At 39.9% G+C, this 21,204-nt stretch overlaps 1 long non-coding RNA gene and 1 pseudogene across 1 annotated transcript; both read left to right on the forward strand.

The window, feature by feature from the left end:
* The first annotated feature begins 3,267 nt into the window (after positions 1 to 3,267).
* On the forward strand, positions 3,268 to 10,635 carry LOC118840870. Its single transcript, XR_005009828.1, has 3 exons — positions 3,268 to 3,299; positions 9,708 to 9,834; positions 10,592 to 10,635. It is a non-coding gene; the product is annotated as an uncharacterized LOC118840870 (long non-coding RNA).
* A 737-nt stretch (positions 10,636 to 11,372) lies between these two features.
* LOC118842836 lies at positions 11,373 to 14,231 on the forward strand (annotated as a pseudogene).
* Positions 14,232 to 21,204: the final 6,973 nt, after the last annotated feature.

Consider the following 21,204-nt stretch of genomic DNA (forward strand, 5'->3'; position numbering starts at 1 on the left):
CTTCCCCTAATGTCTGAGACATCCAGGATTCTTTGACCACAAATTCTTTATTCTGTTTGTCACAGCTGCACACATCCACGTTGTCAGTAACGTGAAGGATGGTATAGTCCGAGAGAGAAGTTTTCCCCACTGCAGTGAATTGACACTCATGCCTGTGGTGAGCTGCAAAACAGGAAGGGAGAAGAGTGCATTAAGGTTGGGCAGCCAGGGTGATTGTTTCTGGAGACAGTCTGGAACAGTGATGAACGCTGAGATTTCCTCAGTACCTAGAACAGAACTGTGCATGCGGCAAGGCTGAATATCTGATTCCTTTTGATAGAAACTGGTCCTTTATGCTATATACATTTTTGCCAACCCCAAATCTTATATTTCTGTGAGTAGGATAGGCTGCATGAATTCCAAGGGTGTTAGTGTGGAAAGGAAGGGAATATAGCTCAACTATGGGAATGATAAAGGAACAAGTGGAGCCAACATATAGAGTATGGCGTACCCCCATGCTGGGTCATATTCAGTCAGTGCATTTAAGTTGGAGAGGCAATACTGGTGTAGACAAGACTGACCCACCAACTTCTGCAGATACAGAGTAATACAGTCTAAGATGAGAAAGGGAAGGACTCAGGGAGGACTCAGTGCAGTGAGTTCACATACTTTTAGGGCTGGTGGTTTTCCAGAGCTTGTTTCCATATGGGTATGTTCCTGTGCACTGCTGGTTCTGAGTCCCTCTGAAAAGAAAGCAGTAAGGACATCTCTTATTAGCATTTCCTCCAAATAGTTCATGAGCTTGACACTGGCTTGCTAAATTGTCTCAAGGTCCAAGCATATCTAGCCCTCATGGTAATAGCCTTTTGTAATGTTAAGCAGGATGGTACTTTTTTACTGTTTTCTCTTTTAAAATGCTAAAGTAATCAAGTGCCTTTGATTAAGTCTTGCTAGGTGCTAAGCCCCAGCCAGGCCCACACCCTTTTGCTGATTAGTAGGAAGCCTTCCAGCCCTGAACAGGGTATATAAACTCAGAGGTTAGCATTTGTTTGGGGCTTTCACTCACTGGAAGAGTGTTGTGTGGTTTGACTAGATGACACGCTGGGCAGCCCTTGTTAACAGCCCCACCCCCGTTTCAAAAAACCCAGATGTTGAGCTTCTCTGGTAACTATGTATTGCTATGGATACACTGGTTTGTTTTATTTGTTCTGTTTATAACTTCTGTACCAATTACACATGTGAAATCAGGCAAAACATTTTTTTTTCCATATTAGCCATATTCTTTTAAAAAGCAAGAAGAAGAAAGAAAGAAAATTATACTTCGATTTGCATTCAGAGTTCATCAATTCTCTCTCTCGAGTTATAAAGCATTTTTCATCATGAAACTGTAATACAAGGAAAATTAGGAACCCCTGAGAAACCCCTAGCTACTGACAAGCACCCCCAGAAAGAATGGACTCAGATATCTTTGGCATTTAGCAAACCCCCTGGGACTCCATGACTCCACCAAGGAATCTCAATAGACAGGACCATCCCACTGAAGGATAACCTGGCAGACCCTTTCTAGCAGATATCCCTGGGGCTCCATGACTCCACCAAGGAATGTAAATGAGATTATCCCACTAGTACGATAACCTGACTGAATCTTTTGATCAGCCAGGACCTTTGTTCCTGTTCCCCCCCCCACTCTGTACCCCCATATCCTATATAAACTACCCTTTCGCTTCAACGCATTGCCATTGATTTGTGGTGCCGTACCCCAATGGCCACCGGCTAATAAATTCTCCACTTAAAACTTATACTCTGTGGTGTGTCTCGCTCGCTTCTGGTACAACAAAACCTCTGGAATTGTCTTGGCTCATTGTATTTATCAAAGTAGCCAAGTCTTTCACAGGCAATCATCATTACTACGTTGTTGTTGCAGTGCACAAAGATTTCCTGATTCTGCTCACTTCACTTTGCCTCAGTTCATATACGTCTTGCCATAATGTTGTGTCTTTTTTCTGAAACCACCCCCCTTGTCATTATAGCACAATAGTATTCCATCACAATCTGCCACAATTTATTTAGCCATTCCCCAACTGATGAGTATCCCCTCAATTTGTAACTTTTTTGCCAGCACAAAAAGAACCGCTATTAATATTTTTGTACATATTGATCTCTTTCCTTTTTCTTTGATCTCTTTGGGGTACAGACTTAAGAGTGGTATTGCTAGATCAAAAGGCATGGAAAGTTTTATAGCCCTTTGGGCATAGTTCCAAATTGTTCTCTAGAATGATTGGACCAACTCATAGCTTTACCAATAGTTTATTAGACCTATTTTCCTATGTCCCTTCCAGCATTTGCCATTCCTGACAGGCATAAGGTGGTAAATCAAAGACATTTTGTGTTTCTCTAATCTATAGTGATTTAGAGCATTTTTTTTCATATGACTACAGATAGCTTTGATTTCTTTTCCTGAAAACTGCCAGTTCATATTCTTTAGCCATTCATTTATTGAGGAATGGCTTTATTTTTATAAATTTAACTCACCCCTTCTTGTGCAACATGATTAATTTGGATATATTTTACATGATTGCATATGTACAATCTATACAATCTATATCTGATTTCTTACCATCTCAGGGACAGAGGGAAAGGAGGAAGGGATAGAAGGTAGCCCCTGAAGGTCTTCAGGGCTCTGGAGGCGGCCCATGCCTGAGGGAGGTGGGGTGGCTCCAGGAGGAGCAGGCGGATATGGGGGTCTGGGGGTGGGTTCTAATCCTCTTTCAGTCAAAGCCGAGTCACAGTACTCTGGTCAGGTCCTGCCTTAAAGGCCTCAGTCCTTCCCTTGTGCCCAGGGTCCGAGGGCAGGTGCTCCCGGTGTGTGTCTGTCTGCTCCTTGCTCTGGCCTTGCCTGTGGCCCCATCTTCTCCAGTCATCCTTCGGGAAGCCTTCCATGACGCTGCCTCCTTCCCCCCCCAAACCCCTCCCTGTCTATTCTGCAGTTTTTTTTCTCTAAAGAAATATTGAGCCCTGCCTCCCCACCCCAGTGGAGAGGACTGTTTCCTTCTGCCATTCGCACCCCCTCCATGAGAGTTTTCTTCTTCCCCTCCCCCACAGGAGGGAAATGACTGTTTCCTTCTGGTCCTCTCCCTCCCCTCCACCAGCACCCCTCCCTTCCCCCCCCCCAGGACAGAGCAGGGCTCCCCCAGCGGCCCCTCCTCCTCACGGCCTCCTTTCCTCCCCAGCTCTGCCTCCTGTGGCCTCTGTCCAGCCCCCGCAGGTGGGAGCCTGGAGGGAGAGGGAATGGCTCTGTGCTGACAGCCAGGCCAGGACAGGTGAGTGCCAGGTGCTGCTGCCCTGAAATCAGGCATAGGATCTGGTTCCTTCTCCTGTGCCATAATCTGGGAAAGTGCGGGGCTTGGGAATCGAGTATTTAGAGCTAAATGATACCATAGACACCAGTTTATCCTCTCCACACACACAAAAATACCTGACATTTACTTTGCTGTTTTAAAAAAACTTCTGAGTTCCAAATACTCTTCCTTCTTCCAGTTTTTTCCCTACCCAGTGAGAAGGCAAACAATAGGATTCCCATTTTGTACCTGAAGTGAGGAAAACATTTCTGAAGTGTTTTGGTTTGCTGGGAGCCCCAAAATATTGCAGTGCAGGACAGCATCTTCCCGGGATGAATTCTTGCACTCCAACCTTCCAGACAAACAAAAAACTTTATTGTAAGGCCAACATAAAGGCGAGATTCTTAGGGAACCTGTGGTTTAATGGGGGTTACCCTTAGTGTTCTCCACGTAAAAGACAGTGAAAGGGGTTTCAATGGGCTTAGGGGGTGGTGAGTAGTCTGGAGTGAGCCCCATCAAACAGTGAAAGGAATGTTGGTGGTTTTGGTTGTTGTCCTTTGTTCTCAAAGCGTACCAAAAATGATGTCACTATGCTTGAGTCAAGATTCAGTGTGGCCAGCTGGGGCTGATCAGGCCAATATGAGCTTGAAATGCTGTACCACAGGTGGGGCACAAATAGTACCTGTGAACATTTGCGGTGGATTGTCCAAACTTGGGCATCCGGCACTTCCTTTGAGGTATTTCAATTCTGAGTTGCTCATAGAACACAGCACCTTCTCTGATGTGGGAATGCCATGCTGAGTGGTCCTGGGTCAATGTCTCCCATGTCACCCAGTCAATTCCACAGTTCTTGGGAGAGACCTTGAGAGTGTCCTCATATGGTTTCTTCGGACCACCATGTGAATGCTTGTCCTGTGGGAGTTCTCCATAAAATAGTCTTTTTGGCAAGCAGGAGTCTTGCACTTGAGCAATGTGGCCAGCCCATAGGAGTTGTGCTCTCTGAAACAGCAACAGCAGTGGTCACTTGCTGCTGAAGACTTGTGCATCTCTTGAACATCTCATCACCAATGCTGCTTCTGTTTACCTAAACTCAGTAAAGCTACTGCTAAGTACAAAAGAATGAAAGAAACAGTATTCCTCCCATATGTACAAAAGCATTGCTAGCAGCTCCTTTTCTTGTGGCAGAGAATTGGAAACTGAGAATATGGCTGAACATATTATGGTATACAAAGATGATAAAAATATTTAATATAAGAAATCAAGGAACTTTTTAATAGAACCGAAGGAAGACTTGTATGAATCATTGCAGAATGAAGTAATCAGAGCAGGAGAAAAATTTATCCAATGACAATATTGTAATGATAGACAACTTTGAAAGATTTAAAAATTCTGATCAACACAGTGACAGACCATTTTTTTCAAGTGATACAATATATTCTACCTAACTTATGACATTCCTGCGATTGACTTTTATATGAGACCTTCCAGTAAATAATCAGAATTGATTTCTTTAAATATTAACAGATTTGACTTCTTTGCTTTCCAAGGGACTCTTAAAAGTATTCTCCAGCACCACAATTCAAAAGCATCCATTCTGTTGCACTCTGCTTTCTTCGTGTTTCAGACATGGCCAATGTGGGAATTTGTTTTGCTTGTCTGTGACTTGTTAGTACAAGGCTTTTGCTATTTCCTTTTCCCCAATAGTAGATATTTGGTAAGGGTGGCCTCCCTTCCTTAGGACTGAAGTAGGAAGGATGAGAAGAATCCCTTCTAATATGAGCATTCCTCCCTCCTGGTACCCTGATGCAGTCCTTCCTTTTTGTCTAATGTATATAAGGCTTTAAGACTGAAATTCTTGATTCAAACCACCTTCTTTCTTAATGCTGTGTTAAAGTGAATTAAACTGGAGAGTGAAGAGGCAGCGAAGTACAAGGTAACAAAGGCTAGGTTGTGTGTCAGGAGGCTTGCATTTGAGATTTAGGTGTGATTTTTACTAGTTGGTTGATTTGAAGCCTAAGTAATCATGAGACCAAAAATGTTTTTACTTTTAGTTGAGGATGAATAAAAAAAGAAGTAGAATTAATCTTACAAAAGTAGTGGAGAGACAGCAAAGCCTAAAAGAAATTATTCTGGTGACATATGTTACAAAAAGATATTAAAAGCCTCTCTTGGAAGCAAGATCAGAGATTAGTGAAGAGCACATTTGAGGTTGATGTAATGATGGTGACAAGAAGTGGTACTTATGAGAAAGTTATGCAAGTTAAGTCTTCCTTGGCTTTTGTTTTCCTATTGAAGAATGGTGAACTTGTACCAAGGAATGAGAGCCCAAAAATTGTCCCCAGCAAGTGGATACTGGAAGTAAAAGGAGATAGAGCCTATTGGAGTTCTTGTTTTTTCATTCAGTAGCTTCTGAATTTCTCCATCATTTTCCTCAAGCCATTCTTGATGTTTGTGAGTGTTCTGACCCAGATGAGTAGATGCAGTGCTGTGCACCAGATCTCTAAAAGCTACCCAGTCTTTTTGTGCTCTGATGTTGCCAACTATGTTTTGGCTTAACTTTCCCAGCAAGTTGGCAACAAACTGTTCCTGCTCACAGAAGTAGTCTGCTCTCTTGACTTTGATTCTTCTGGTAGTCATTTTGCTTTGGGGACCTGGCTTTTGTTGAACTTGAATATTTAGCTTGGCGAGGGTAAGTCTATGATCAGTCCATCAATCTGCACCACACGTTGCCTTCATTATTCTCACATCCTGTCCTTTTCGTCATTGTCTATTTCGCCAGAGTTCTTTCTGGAAAAGGACTTCTCTCCTTTACCCTCCAAATGTAAACTTCCTTTATACCAAAGAAGTAGTTGCATAAAAATACCAGTGATAGTGCCTTTACCTGACAATTCATAGAACTTTCTCCTTTAGTGATCTCCATATTCTCTGCTATTAAAAGTGGTATTTTTTTAATTTTGATTTTCAATTTAAGGAAGAAAACATGCATTTCCATAAGACAGTATAACAAAAAAGATGATTACACATGAAACTGCATATCTGCTGTGCACAACTTGCGGTTCCTCTGAAAATACAATAAAATTATCACTTAAATTTCTTTCTTTTTTCCTTCCCATCTCCCTTCCACCTTAGAGATGGCTACCATTAGACACAAGTAGAGATGGGTAGGGGTGTGTGTGTGTGTGTAGTATCTGTATATATATAAAATTATTCTATACATCAATTTGTTGGCTCTTTCTCTGCATGGAAACAATGTCTTTTTTCATATGTCCTTTGTGGTTAATTTGGGTATTTGTAATATGTAAAATAGCTTATTTGCTCAAAGTTCTACACATAATATGGCTGTTAGTGTATACAGTGTTCTCTTGGTTCTGCCTATGTTTTGGTCTTCACTATTTCATGCAAGTCTTTCCACATTTTTCTAAGACCACATCATTTCTTAGAGTAGTATTCCATCACAGTCACATACCACAACTTGTTTAGCCATTTTCAATTTATGGGCACCCCTGCAATTTCTAGTTCTTCACCACCAGAAAGAGATGGTATGCACATGTTTGGAACATACAGGTTCTTTCCCTTTTTCCCTAATCATCTTTGGAGATAGACCATGTAGTGGTGTTGCTGGGTCAAAGGGTATAGGTAGTTTAATAAGTCTTTGGGCATAATTCCAGATTTGTCAGCAAAAATGTTGGATCATTTTATGATTGCACCAACAATGAAAATAGTGTCCCAGTTTTTCCACATCTCCTCCAACATCTGTCACTTTCCCCTTCTATCATTTTAGCCAATCTGGGAGGTGTAAAATGATACCTCAAGGTTGTTTTTAATTGATATTTACCTAATCAATAATTATTTAGAGCATTTTTATATGTCTATGAATTGTTTTGATTTTTTCATTGGAAAACTGCCTGTTCATACCCTTTTGCCATTTTATCAATTGGGGAATGATTCATATCCTTACAGATTTGACAATGTTCTTTATATATTATATATTATTTACCTAATAAACTCTGTATAAAATTTTTTCCCCAAGTTTCTGCTTTCCTTTTTATCTTGGCTATGTTTGTTTTAGTAATACAAAACCTTTTGAATTCAATGTCATCAAAATTCTCCATTTTGTTCCTGACTGCTGCCTATCCCTTGTTTGTTTATAAATTGTTTAATTATCCATAAGTCTGATAAGTAATGTTTCAACTTTTTTTCCAGTTACTCATAGTTCAGCATCTTTTTCGTTGTTTATTAAATAATTTTATCGTTTTCAACTTTGCATGTTCTGTTGGGTTTGCTTATTTTATGTTGTGTCAGTTCATGCGTATCTTCCAATGTTTCCCAGAATTCCTCATATTTGTCATTTTGAAGTACATAAATGATGTGATTCCTATGCCTTTTTTTTTTTTGCTGTCTTTTACTGGTGAGAATCCAGTTTGTTTCCAGTTTTCTGTTGCCCCAAGGAGTACTCTTATGAATGGCTTTGCGCAAAAACTCAGTTCTGGCCTTGGTCTGGTTGTACAGAAAGGGAATGGCAACATGGTGCAGTGAGAATAGACTTGGATTTGAAGCCAGGAGCACCTGGTCGCAAAGTGCACATCCACTATTTCCTCTCCTTTTGACCTCAAGAAAGTCAGTTTCTCCCGCTTGGCTTCACTTTTCTAATGTGTAAAATGATAAAATTGCCCTCTAAAGTCTCTTCTAGCTCTAAATATATGAATTGGAAAACTATGGTCCTTTAACACCCTTTTCAGCAGGAAATAATTGTTCACATGCTGTTAGAGACAGGAGGTTGTAGTCCCCCATGCTCCCCTTTGCTCTTACTGTTCCAGGAACATTGACCACACTCATGTTCAGTTCAGAGCAGCACAGTGATTGTATGAAAAAAGAAAGGTAACTGCCTTAGTTGTGAGAGAAGACGTAGGACCAGAGGATAGCCATCTTCAGCTATTTCGTTTTCGGTGTTTATTTCAGTAGGTAAAAAAGGGATAAGCCATATGGCTGCTTCAGCTCAGAGGGCCACAATGGGCCATGGGTGCACATTGTAAAAAAATTTACAAAAAACTCTGACACATTTAAAATTGATTTCATTGGAACTGTTCACAACAATAAAAGTGCCAGTCACTGTGCTAAGTGTGAAGGATACAAAGGATGGCCATAATGACTTCTGCCCTTAAGGAATTCACAAGCTTATCAGGGAGGAATAGTTTTCTCAAAAATTTTTATTCATTTAACTTTTAACTTATGGAATAAAATAACACTTTTCAAAACAGGATAAAAATACATAATTGCACATGAAACTGCAAATCTATCATGTTCAATTTGCTCTTCCTCTGAAATTTGTAATAAAAATATCACGTAAATTTCTTTTTTTCCCCTTTTCTTCCCCCTGCAATTCTTGAGATATGTACCATTAGGCAGAAATGTGTTTCTGTGTACGTGTGTGTGTGCACGCATGTGTGTATGTATGTAAAATCATTCTGTACATACTCCTATTTCTCAGTTCTTTCTGGTTGAGGAATTCTTTAATGCTAGTGTATACCAGACAGTGTACTGGGATGCAAAGAAATAAATGAAACAATCCCTTGTGACTGAGGAAACAAAGGTTCAATCATTTCAGCATATCAATTTTCTGTTAAGCAAAGCATGACAATTGCCAAACAAACAGGGACCAGACCCCTTCCTCAACTTAGGGATGGACCCAGAATGTAGGAGGTGATGTACTTTTATATGTTAAAAAGAAACAAGACTAATCAATTAAATGCAAGTAGTACAATGTTAGGGAATGATATTTCCAACTGGAGGAAAGATTAGGGACTTGCCATGTTAAGGGATGGGGATAACAGGTTCAATACCCTGAATTCAGAAAAAGATGTGTCCCACTCCCCCCACATGTCTATGTACAAACAAAGGAACATGGAAACTATAATTGTCCACTAAGAGGCCAGTTTTCTGAGAAGACATAGGGGTTGCTTGAGATATAGAATTGTGAGAATACCTTACCTCAGTCTTTTTGGATCAGATTGGATTTCTGGTCAGCATAACCTAGGTCATTTGTTAAGTGTCTCTAAACAGCAGGAAGAGGTAGTCTAGTTTCTCAGCCATGCACGGCTAGGTTCAAACAATGGAATAAGATTGTCTCACAATTCCCACAATTAATTATTTTTTTCCTCACAAAATAGAAGTTGGACTAGACCTAAAATTGAACAGAAAAAGAACTGAGCTGCCTCCAAAATTGAATCACAAAATGGAGTCAATGTGGTTGACTCAATTACCTCAATTCCCTGAATCACCTGCTGTCCTAAAACCCTCAGTTTCCTCAGTCTACTGGCAAGTAGTTTTCATTTGAACTTCATAACACTTAGAGTTACAGCTGGGCAAGCACAAATGTTTTTGGTATTTCAGGAATCAGTAACATTCAAGGATGTGGCTGTGGAATTCACCCGAGAGGAGTGGGGACAATTGAACCCATCTCAGAAAATGTTGTACAGGGATGTGATGCTGGAGAATTATAGGAACTTGGTGTCTTTGGGTAAGAACAGCTACCCCTTTGGAGTCTTGATTTATACTATGACAACTTTCAAGATCTTAACAGTTATTCTTTGTCATACAAGAGTAAACTAGTCCTAATGTTTTTGTAGCCAAGAGACAGATTACTTGTGATAGCTGTTTCCAGGAAAAATGGCCTTTGCTTAGTAAGCCTGGAAATTGATTTCTTGATCTGTTGTAATCCTTGAGAATGTGTCTTCCCTTCTCTGTTACTTCAAATCCAAGATTTTCTTTTTAAGACCCATGTAGGTTGCATCATACACAGTGTTCCCACTGTCTAAGCAGGAAATGAGTCAATTGAATTTTTTTTTCCTAAGTCCTACTCAATAGTCCATTCTACCATAATATAGAATGTCCTTTGGTGGTCCTTTGTACTATCCTTTAGGTCTTCCTAGCATGTTTACTTTTTTCCCCGAAGAGTGCTTCAACTAGTTTTGAATTCTTTTATTAAGTTTTGTGGTTGCTTTTTTCAAAATGTGATTTTGCCTCCCTCTGACACCTGAAAAGAAAAAGAAAAAAACCCTACTTCTCCCTCTTCTCAGCTCATTGGGCCTCACCTGTTTGAAAAACAAAAGTCTCAGACAAAATCAGCTAACCTAGTGCCCTTGGTGGCCTGAGATATATTCCGTGCCCTTATACCCCCACCTTTCTACTAAGAGTTGGAAGGAATATTGCATCTCTCTGTTCTATGATGAAACTCTGAGAGGATTCCCTAGCACTTTCTCATTTTCCTTGAACAGGATTTGCAGTTTCCAAACCAGATGTGATCTATCAGTTGGAAAGGAAGGGAGCATCTTGGGTGCCAGAGGCAGATATTCCCAGAAGCAGCTGTCCAGGTGACTACATAAAAACCACGCTGATGGGTGATTGCCAGCTTGCGATTTGTTGGTCATTTTGGGTCAAAGCTCTTGTAAAATATTGGACAAAGTGGCCTATCAAAGCTTCTCAGGCCTGTGCAGAGGAGCTGAGGCTTTCAGACTTCATTTTGTACCTCAAGAAATTTATTTTTTTTATGTATCTCTTTACTGAAGTGTACCTCCACTTTAAAAGAAAGTTGTTGCTTTAGTACAGGGCAGTTATTTCTCTTCTGTTCCTTGAAGATTATCTTCTCTTAAGTGGGCATTCTCCTGCTTCACTTGCATGAATTCAATCTACCTTTTAAAATAATTACATTACGTAAAGATATCCAGTAGGGTGCTCTTTTTGCTTCTTAGTTCTGTTCTGATATTTTCCTTTGTTTTAATTTTACGATTATGTTGCTTTGCTGCTATTACTTTTAAAAATATTTACTCCTGACCTCATTCCCCTTTGTTCATTCTATAATGTGTCATCTTGTTTGAAATTATGTTTATAAAGGCACATTAATACATTCACTTAACAGGAGTATTGTAGCCATGAACCCATTGTGAAAGCTATATTTTGTCCATATTTTGCTATTTCACTAAAAGCTGTTGTGAAAATTTTACTGACAGTGCTTTGTTTTCGGTAACACACTGAGGATGCAGATCTAATCTTAGGAACATGGCGTCAAAGGATACGAACAGTTTTGTAGCTGTAGCTGAAATTACTGTTCCTTTTGAGAAAAGTGGTGGCAGCAGCTTAATAACTAGTTATTTCAATCTAATTGCCAAAATTTAAAGTATCTTTGCTAATCTGATGGGTATTTTTGGTACCTGCAGATGTTTTGATTTTTACTTCTTTGATTACCAGAGTTTTGAGTAATGTTTCAGGTACTTGTTAATAATTTTTCTTGGCAAAAGGCCTCTATGTCTACTCTGAAAAATTTTTTAAGTTTCTAAAAAATTTCTATCAATGAATTCCTTACCAAGTAGATAGCTTGGATTTTTAGAGGATATTTATGGCAACAGTTGTCACATTTTCCCCCTCACATTTCTTCTTTATTCTGTTTACTTTATTGATCTATTTTTCTTCCTCATTCTAAATGGTATTCTTTATTTTCTTCCTTTTCAGTCCTTTCTCTTCTTATTTTCAGCTCAGATGATAAGGATACATTTACAGTTTCTCAAAGTTATCTTTTTCTTTTTTCTTACTAGTTTTATTTTTTTCAAATGTCACCCACTTAAAATAGAGTAAGCGTTTATTCATTCCTCTAGGTAATTTCACCCACAGTCAAAGTATTTACATATGTTACCTTTGAGTCATCATACTTTCAATTAATATAAATTGTTTCTTGGTGATAGACTACTGAGACTAGGCTTTTCAAGTGAGAAAGCAAGAGAATAGCTCTAAAACCTTTGAACAAGTAAGAACCTTGGGATAGGGTAAAAAAAGACAGGGTTAATCAGCTCTGTATTCTTTTCAGAGGGCAGAGAATTTACTGGAGAGAGACCTCTTGAATGTAATGAATGTGGGAAGGCCTTCTGGAGCAAGGAGTATCTTGCTTTGCATCACACAGTTCATGCTGGAGAGAAACAATATGAATGTAGTGAATGTGGAAAGGGCTTCAGGAGGAAGAGAAAACTTACACTACATCAGAGAATTCATACTGGAGAGAAGCCTTATGAATGTAGGAAATGTAGAAAGGCCTTCAGGTGGAAGGACCATCTTAATAGCCATCAAAGAATTCATACTAGAGGTATGTATAATGAATATAATGAGTGTGAGAAGGGTTTCCACTACAAGTCATCAAACAATTCATACTGGAGAAAACCCATATGAATGTAGTGAATGCGGAAAGGCCTTCAGGAGGAAAAGAAAACTTCCACTACATCAGAGAATTCATACTGGAGAGAAACCTTATGAATGTAGTGAATGTGGGAAGGGCTTCAGGGGTAAGTCATATCTTACTGTGCATCAGAGAATTCATACTGGAGAGAAACGTTGTAAATGTAATGAATGTGGGAAGACCTTCAGGGATAATGGAGAACTTAGAGTCCATCACAGAATTCATACTGGAGAGAAACCTTATGAATGTATTGAATGTGGGAAGGCCTTCAGGGATAAGTGATATCTTACTGTGCATCAGAGAATTCATACTGGAGAGAAGCCTTATAAGTGTAGTGAATGTGGGAAGACCTGCAAGAGCAACGCAGAACTTACAAACCATCACAAAATTCATACTGGAGAGAAACCTTATGAATGTAGTGAATGTGGGAAGGGCTTCAGGGATAAGGGACAACTAAGAATCCATCACAGAATTCATACTGGAGAGAAACCTTATGAATGTAGTGAATGCGGGAAGACCTTCCACACTAAAAAGGAACTTACAGTTCATCACAGGGTTCATACTGGAGTGAGGCCTTATGAATGTAGTCAATGTGGGAAGGCCTTCAGGGATAAGGGACAACTAAGAATCCATCACAGAATTCATACTGGAGAGAAACCTTATGAATGTAGTGAATGCAGGAAGGCCTTCCATACCAAAAAGAAACTTACTGTGCATCAGAGAATTCATACTGGAGTGAGGCCTTATGAATGTAGTAAACGTGGGAAGGCCTTCAGATATAAGTCAAACCTTACTGTGCATCAGCGAACTCATACTGGAGAGAAACCTTATGAATGCAGTGAATGCGGCAAGGCCTTCAGGGATAAGACAAAACTTACTGTGCATCAGAGAATTCATACTGGAGAGAAACCTTATGAATATACTGAATGTAGGAAGGCCTTCAGGGATAAGACAAAACTTATAGCACATCAGAGAATTCATACTGGAGAGAAATCTTATGAATGTACTGAATGTGGGATGACCTTCAGGGATAAGACACAACTTACAGCTCATCAGAGAATTCATACGGGAGAGAAACCTTATGAATGTACTGAATGCGCGAAGGCCTTCTGTGTTAAAGAGGAACTTACAGTTCATCACGGGGTTCATAGTGGAGAGAAACCTTAGGAATGTAGTTAATGTGGTAAGATCTTCACTGGTAAAGCACAACTTACAATCCATCAGAGAAACCTTATGAATGTAGTGAATGCAGGAAAGCCTTCCATATTAAAAAGGAACTTACAGTTCATCACAGTGTTCATAGTGGAGAGAAACCTTATGAATGTAGTCAATGTGGGAAGCCCTTCAGGGATCAGAGAACATGTAAAGTGCATCACAAAGTTCATACTGGAGAGAAACCTTATGAATGTAGTGAATGTGGGAAGGCCTTCAAGACTAAGACACACTTTACCATATATCACAGAATTCATACTGGAGAGAAACCTTATGAACGTAGGAAATGCGGAAAGACTTTTAGATATAAATCACAACTTGCAGTGCATCAGGGAAGTCATACTGAAGAGAATCCTTATTAATGTAGTGAATGTGAGAAGGCCTTCAAGAAGAAGGTGTATCTTACTGTACATCAGATAATTCATACTGGAGACATCCTTCAGAAATGTAAGCAGTGTGGGAAGGCGTTCCTTTACAACTAAGATTTTATTCGACATTAAAAAATGCATACCGAAGAGAAACCTTATGAGTGCAATGAATGTGGAAGACTTTCAGAGAGAGAGTACAACATACTCAACCCCAAACAATTCATTCAAGAAAGGAACCTTAAGATTGTAATGCATGTAGGAAGGCCTTGAGATGGAGGACACTACTTCATCATCAGAGATTTCATGCTGCTGAAATTCCTCCTAAATGTACGGAATGTGGGAACATCTCCATTGCAATTCAGATTTTATTAGACATCAAAAATTCATGTTGGAGAATAACCTTATGTATGTAGTAAATGTGGGAAGACCTTCAGGAAGAAGCCACATCTTACTGTGTATCAGAGGGTTCATGCTGGAGAAATTGTTTATGAATGCGAGTAATGTGGGAAGGCCTTCCATGACAACTCTCATTTTTCTCAACTTCAAATAATTCATAGCTTCTAAATGTAATATGGAAGGGGAAGGTCTTCCACCTAAATGTATCATTTACTCAACATCAGAGCACTCATACGGGAGAGACCTTCTGAATGCAATGAATGTGGGAAGATCTTCAGCCTGAAGACACAACTTGCTCAATATCAAAGAACTAATTCTGGAGAGAAACTTTTGAGTTTGGGAAGGCCTTTAAACTAAGGACACTAGTTTAATGTCCATCAGAGTATTCCTACTAGAGCGATTCTTCATGATTGTAAGGAGTGTGGGAAGATTCGCCCAGCTGACTAGACTGATTTTGAGGTCTTCAGTGCCATTCAGTTATTCCTAATTTATGCACCATGGGAGAAGGAGATATTCCTCCCCTCTGTAAAAGCCTGTAAAGGGGTAAAGATTTAGTGTTATGCTTTTGTGGATCTTGAGGGAGAGAGAGGTTATGCTGTTTGAGCCAGAGGTTACTGAGTGGATGGTGGTATTGGGAGAGCTTTAGTATTCACTATGATCCCTGGGCACTTGGCATGCAAGACTCTTGGGGATGACCTCTTGGCCATGAACCTGAGCCTAATGTGTGATGAATAATTGTTGATGGTGCTTGAGGAATATTTCATAATTGAGCTGTGTTCCTGATGTTGCTGGTGTTGCTTCTGCTCGTATTTATTTGGGTAGCCACTGTGGACCATAAAGATTTGCAGGCACCTTAACTAAAACAAACATTGCAAGGACCTGTGGCAGATTTTGATGGCAAGGTGACTTCTGCCCTGTTCTCTGAATTAAAATGGAGGTAAACAGCAGGATTTGCTATGACCTCATGGTAGCTGAATGCCTCATCAACTAATCAGTGACACATGAAAAGATGAATAAGATTCCCATTACAGTTAAGGAATATAAATGAGGAATTTTCAATGAAGAAATCAAAGGGATGAATAATAAAGATGAAAACGTCTCCTAAATCTCTATTGTTTATAGAGGAATGAAAACAAGTTTGAAGTGACATGTCACACTACCTCAGATTGGCCAACATGACAGAAAAGGAATATGATGTTCTGGAGTGGATGTGGAAAAATAGGGAAAGTAATGCACAACTCAGAACTAGTTCAACCATTCTGCAGAACAATTTGGAACTGTGGACAAAGGGTTATAAAATTGTGCATACCCTTTGACACAGCCATACCACTACTGTCTGTATCCCAGAGAGATCAAAGTAAAAGGACCTATGTGTACAGATATATTTATAATGGATCTTTTGGTGCTGGCAGAGAATTGGAAATTGAACGGATGCATGTCCACTGGGGAATGGCTAAACAAGCTGTGGTGTATGAACGTAATGGAAAACTGTTGTGTTATAAGAAATGATGAGCAGGTGGATTTCAAAATAACCTAGAAATATTAACATGAACTGATTCTGAATGAAGCAAGCAGAACCAGAGAACATGGTACATAGTAAGCAACATTGTGTTGTGATCAACTTTGATAGATTTAGCTCTTCTCAGCAATACAGTGATCTGAGACAGTTCACAAAGACCCATGATAGAAAATGATGTCTCATCCAGAGAAAGAGTTAAGGAGTTGAATGGGTAAGATTAAACCCCTCTTAGGTAGGTAAGACATATATATATATATATATATATACATATATATATATATATAGATAGATAGATAGATACATATATATGGCCCTGATTCAAATTTAGTCCCTCCTTTACTTGACTGAATTGCAAATCTGGCACAAGTCTTATCTCCTAAAGTAGAAGGCCCTGGGAACACAAGAAGGAGGCTCATCTCAGGGTCCTGGCCAAGAGCCTGAGACAGTCCAGCTTCCAGGAACTGTCCACTCCAAGGACATGCTGCACTTAGAGACCTTGAAGGGATTGGCCTCCTTTCAGGTTCTTGCGTAAGATGAAGCATTTGCCAAAAACACCGGGCCTGATGCCTTCTTTGTTCCCAGCATTATTTATGCTGTAAGATTCGGACCCCAAATTGGAATCTCCCCCACGGCAGAGATGTGTGGCCTGGGACTTCCGTGAGCGGGACCCTGATGGCTGTATCCCCGGGATTCCCCAGCTTGTGTGGTCAGGTGTTGGAGCTCCCCTGCATCAGTGATGACTGTAAATACGTTGATTTTGCCTGTGGGATGGTGATGAGGCAGTTGGAGCCCTGTCTCTTGAGCCATTCCTCTAATCTAGTAATTGCCTTGCTATTATTATTCTTAAGCCTCCCTCTCTGCTACTTTCAATTTCCATCTTTCTTGCCTGTATTTTGATAATAAAAGAAAAAGAAAACCCTTTCGGGCTTCTTGGAGTGTGGAGTGTTTTGTCCGGGCGAATCTGAACCTTTACTGGACGTTTTGGCATCACGAACAGGATTCGAGGGACAGAATGCCGCTCTTTAAGAAACCCACCATAGAAAGTTAGGATTCTTATATTCTGGAGTGGGAGGAGTTCCCTTGCTGCTCTGTGGCCAGGGAGTACGCGGACCTCACCGGTCCGTGGGAAGACTGGGGTAGCCAGCTTGAAACAGGGGAACCCTTACATGTGCAGAGTAAAGGCTGAGTGTTGCTATGCGTGGCCTATGGCAGGATGCATAGTCAGAGGGAAGGAACAGTAGGAGAAAATTTTATGTATTTTAGTTTATTGTTAAGTAAGGGGATGTTGGTGGATTTCATTCTCAGAGATATTATGGGAGTCACATGATTGTGAAAATACTTGGTACAATGCTTGGCATGAAATGAATGCTATTTGAATGTAAACTGTTTTAAGTTAAATGTAATTTCTTCATACTTATTAACTTTATGTGAATTTTCTTCAATATAAGATTTATGTCAATGGGGATAAGATGAATAATTCTCAGTGAAAGGCAGTCTGGGAACACATCTACCTGAGGCAAAATCAGCGGAATGATAATTTATTTTGATTCTGAAGTTTAAATAGATCATAATTGTTTATGGTTTTCCTTTACTTTTATAATTCAACTATGTGGAAGAGGTTTTGTGATCAAATAAGAATTGTCAATTAATATCAGGATAAATGGTAAGCTGTCTCTGAGAAAGAAAAATGTATTTTTTGAAGAAATGTTTTGTAAAATCCCTTATATGATTTTTACAAGGCCTACTAAAGTTTTGTCTGTAAGCTAACCTGTTGCACTAAATTGATATTGATACCAATTATGTCCAAACCTACTGTAGATTTTTAAATTTCATTTAAGTCTCATTCCTAGGTTTGTCGTGACTTTGGATTGACTTTGAATGAGTGCGCTCAGAGAAACAGCAAGGGATAGGAAACAGGCTCAAGGTTTTTGTATTTAACCCCTTCCTGGGGACCATGTTACATCTTATTTTGTAAAATTGCCAAGGCTCCTGGAAACTATCTACATGGGCAAGGTCATCAGCTCCAGAAAAAGAACTTGTTTGAGTTATGTAGGTCCTAAACAATGAACTTAGCTTGCTGAGAAACTCAAAGTTTATGTACAATAGATAGTAAGGATTCTAATATTTGCCTTTTACAACAGGACAAGTTCAAATTTGAGAAGGAAAAGATGTCTAATGAAATCCCTTATGTATGAGAGTCCTAGTAAATTTTAATGTTTACGGAAAAGCAATTGTATCTGGCTTGATTAACGAAACTTTCATCACTGATTTCACTGATTTCAGTGATGAGTCCCACTTTATCAAGTCTCAGTCACACGTACAAGGCTGAATTTGCCTGCTTGTGTTAAGGCTTCTAGTTTCCCTTGCTTCTCAGATGTGCTTTGTGCACTTACATAGATACATTTCAGGCTGTGGGTTTCATTGCTGGATCCTTTCCTGGCTTTGGTCTCCTGGAATATGGGTTACTCAGCATTGCTTCTACTGCTCTTCTTTCCTGCAAGTTACACTTCACAAAATTTCCAAAGGTGGACTGTAAACAGTTGGTTTTCACTGGTATCCTTTTTAAGTTTGGAGCACATAAGACACAGCTATTTCTACCAAGTCACATTGTGAATCCCTGACCAAGAGCCCGTTGTTACTGCTTTTGATCATTACTGCTCCAGTCAAGAATTCCATACTCCATTCTGAGAGACCATTTTCTTAACTGTTTACCCTCACCCCCAAACCAATGCCCTCTTCTGACTCCTCATGTCTTGCATTCTAGAAGTAACACTGATGAAAACATTGTCCATCAGGTGAATATAGTTGACAAAAAAAGCAAATGACAAATTCTGGAGGGCTGTGGGAAGATGTACATTATTGCATTGTTGGTGAAACTGAACTGGTTCGGCCATGTTTGAAAGAAATTTGGAACTCTGAAAAGCCATTAAACTCTGCATATGCTTTGACCCAGCAATACCACTACTAGGTCTATACCCCAAAGAGATCAAAAGAAAAAGAAAAGGAATAATACGTCCAAAAATATGGGTAGCTTCTCCTTCTGTGGGTAAAAATTTGGGAACTGAGGGAGTGTTGGCAGTGAAAGCAGCAGAAGGACGTAAAAGACAGAAGTTCAGACCAGATATTCTCCCCTCCCCAGAGGTGGGTAGAGCCCAACATTAACATAAAGTCCAAAGTCAGGAGGTAAGTTAGGAAAATGAATAAACAACATAAAAAAGAACCTGAGCATAAAAAGTTACTGTGGGGATCGGGAAGCTCAAGGCAAATAGAGAAGATGATAATGATGTGAACCCAAGTATAAACAAAGCCTCAAAGTAAAAGTGCAGGTTGGACATATGCTCAACTAGAATTCCCAGCAAATCCAAAGGAACTTTTTTCCAAGAGCAGAGATTTAAAAAGAGAAAAGATTTAAAAAGCAACCCAGGGTTATGCAGAGCCCTAATCACTGCATGGAGGCTATAATTGCTAACCCAAATTCATTTCTCCAATTTCTCTTGTTTGAATTTTATTTGTCTTTAGACCCTGGATTTTCTTAGTGATGCTCCATCATCTCTGTGGAATCCAAAAATCTGCCTTTCATTTGACACTATTAATTTCCTTTCTTTCAGTTACTTAACCTTATTTTTTTTTTACTTTTGGGTTTTTATTCATTCTTCCTTTTCTTTTTAGGATCACTCTGTGTAGTTTATCTTCTCTCCTCCCACTAGTGCAGACTCCTGAGGCTTCTCTAAAATACTGCCTCAGGCTTCTTGTGTTAGGGGATAGGGAGATGACAGATCCCTTTTCCTACTCTAAGTAACCTTTTCAGTGACTGGATTGACTGGATCTGATTCCCCTACATGTCGAACCCAATGAGCTATTTCCAGCATTTAGCACAGTGTCTGGCACATAATTGGTGCTACATAAATCCCTATTGACTGATTCACTCTAGTATGTGCCTCTGAGTGGCACTCAGGCACAAGTCTAAGATTTCCCTCGTATTCTGCATAGCTTGTGTGCGCACTTGGGATGTGCTTAGAGCGTTAAGTATTAAAGTTCTCCATTCTTAATGCATAGGATGTTTACCTCCCCTGACAGTTCTGTTTAGCTTCTGTAATCAACTTTAATTTCACTGTCATTAGCACAAAATTACTTCCTTTTCAAGGCTTGGGTTGAGGAGGACATTTGCCAAAAGTGACATTTTCCCATCTTTTGGATCACACAGAATTTGCCTATGACTGTTACCATGATGCTAGGTAGACCCTTGCCTGTAAGGTACAACATCTTTGGGTAAAAAGCTAAGCCCTTATCACCCTTGCAAAATCAGCTAAAGCTTCACCTCCCCCAAGGTGAGTATGGAGACCCGGAATAAAGCATTTCAAGCAAATTCTCAATATTAGCAAATTCTGTATCTGTCTGAATGTCCCACATTACCATCTTACCTCTCCACACTGCCTTAGTTGTAGAAGGTGGAGGGTGAATTCCTTAGGTAGAGAGGTGGGGACTAAAATCAATCAATCAGTCTTTATGAAGGGCTTAGTCCTTGCTAAGCCCTTTAATAAGAGGGGATATAAATATAAAGAAGACAGCCCTAACTTCAAGGAATTTGCAATCTAATATTGTTGTTCAGTCACTTTTCAGTTGTGTCTGAGTTTTCCTGTCCCATTTGGGGTTTTCTCAGCACAGATACTGGATTAGTTTGCCATTTTCTTCTCCAGCTCAGTTTCCAGATGAGGAAACTGAAGTAAACAGGGTTACATGACTTGCCCAGGGTCACACACCAAGTGTTTGAGGCAGCATTTGAACTCAGGTCTTCCAGACTCCTTGCCTGGTGCTCCATTCACTGCCGCACCTAACAGCCCTCCGATGCAATAGAAGGCAAAAGAGAAAAAGCAGCTGAAAAGCAGGAGTTTGTGGGAAAGGTACCCTAGGCAGGGACCTGGTGGAGAACTCACTCAGGGAATTCTCAAAGTAGTACAGGTGAGAAATGAAGCAATGTTTTAGCCAGGTTCTCTTCTTAAGCGGAGAAATGAAGTTCAGGGCCCCACCCTCCAAAGAGAGAGCTAAGTGAGATCTTATGGGATGGGGATTATCCCTATTAATGAGTTTCCTAAGGCATGGTGGGATGAGGACTACTGTCTGACCTCACTACAGAACACAGAACAATGGCTTCTCTTCCCTGGGAGATCCTGA

Source organism: Trichosurus vulpecula, chromosome 3, assembly GCF_011100635.1.
Source record: "Trichosurus vulpecula isolate mTriVul1 chromosome 3, mTriVul1.pri, whole genome shotgun sequence".
NCBI lineage: Eukaryota > Metazoa > Chordata > Mammalia > Diprotodontia > Phalangeridae > Trichosurus > Trichosurus vulpecula.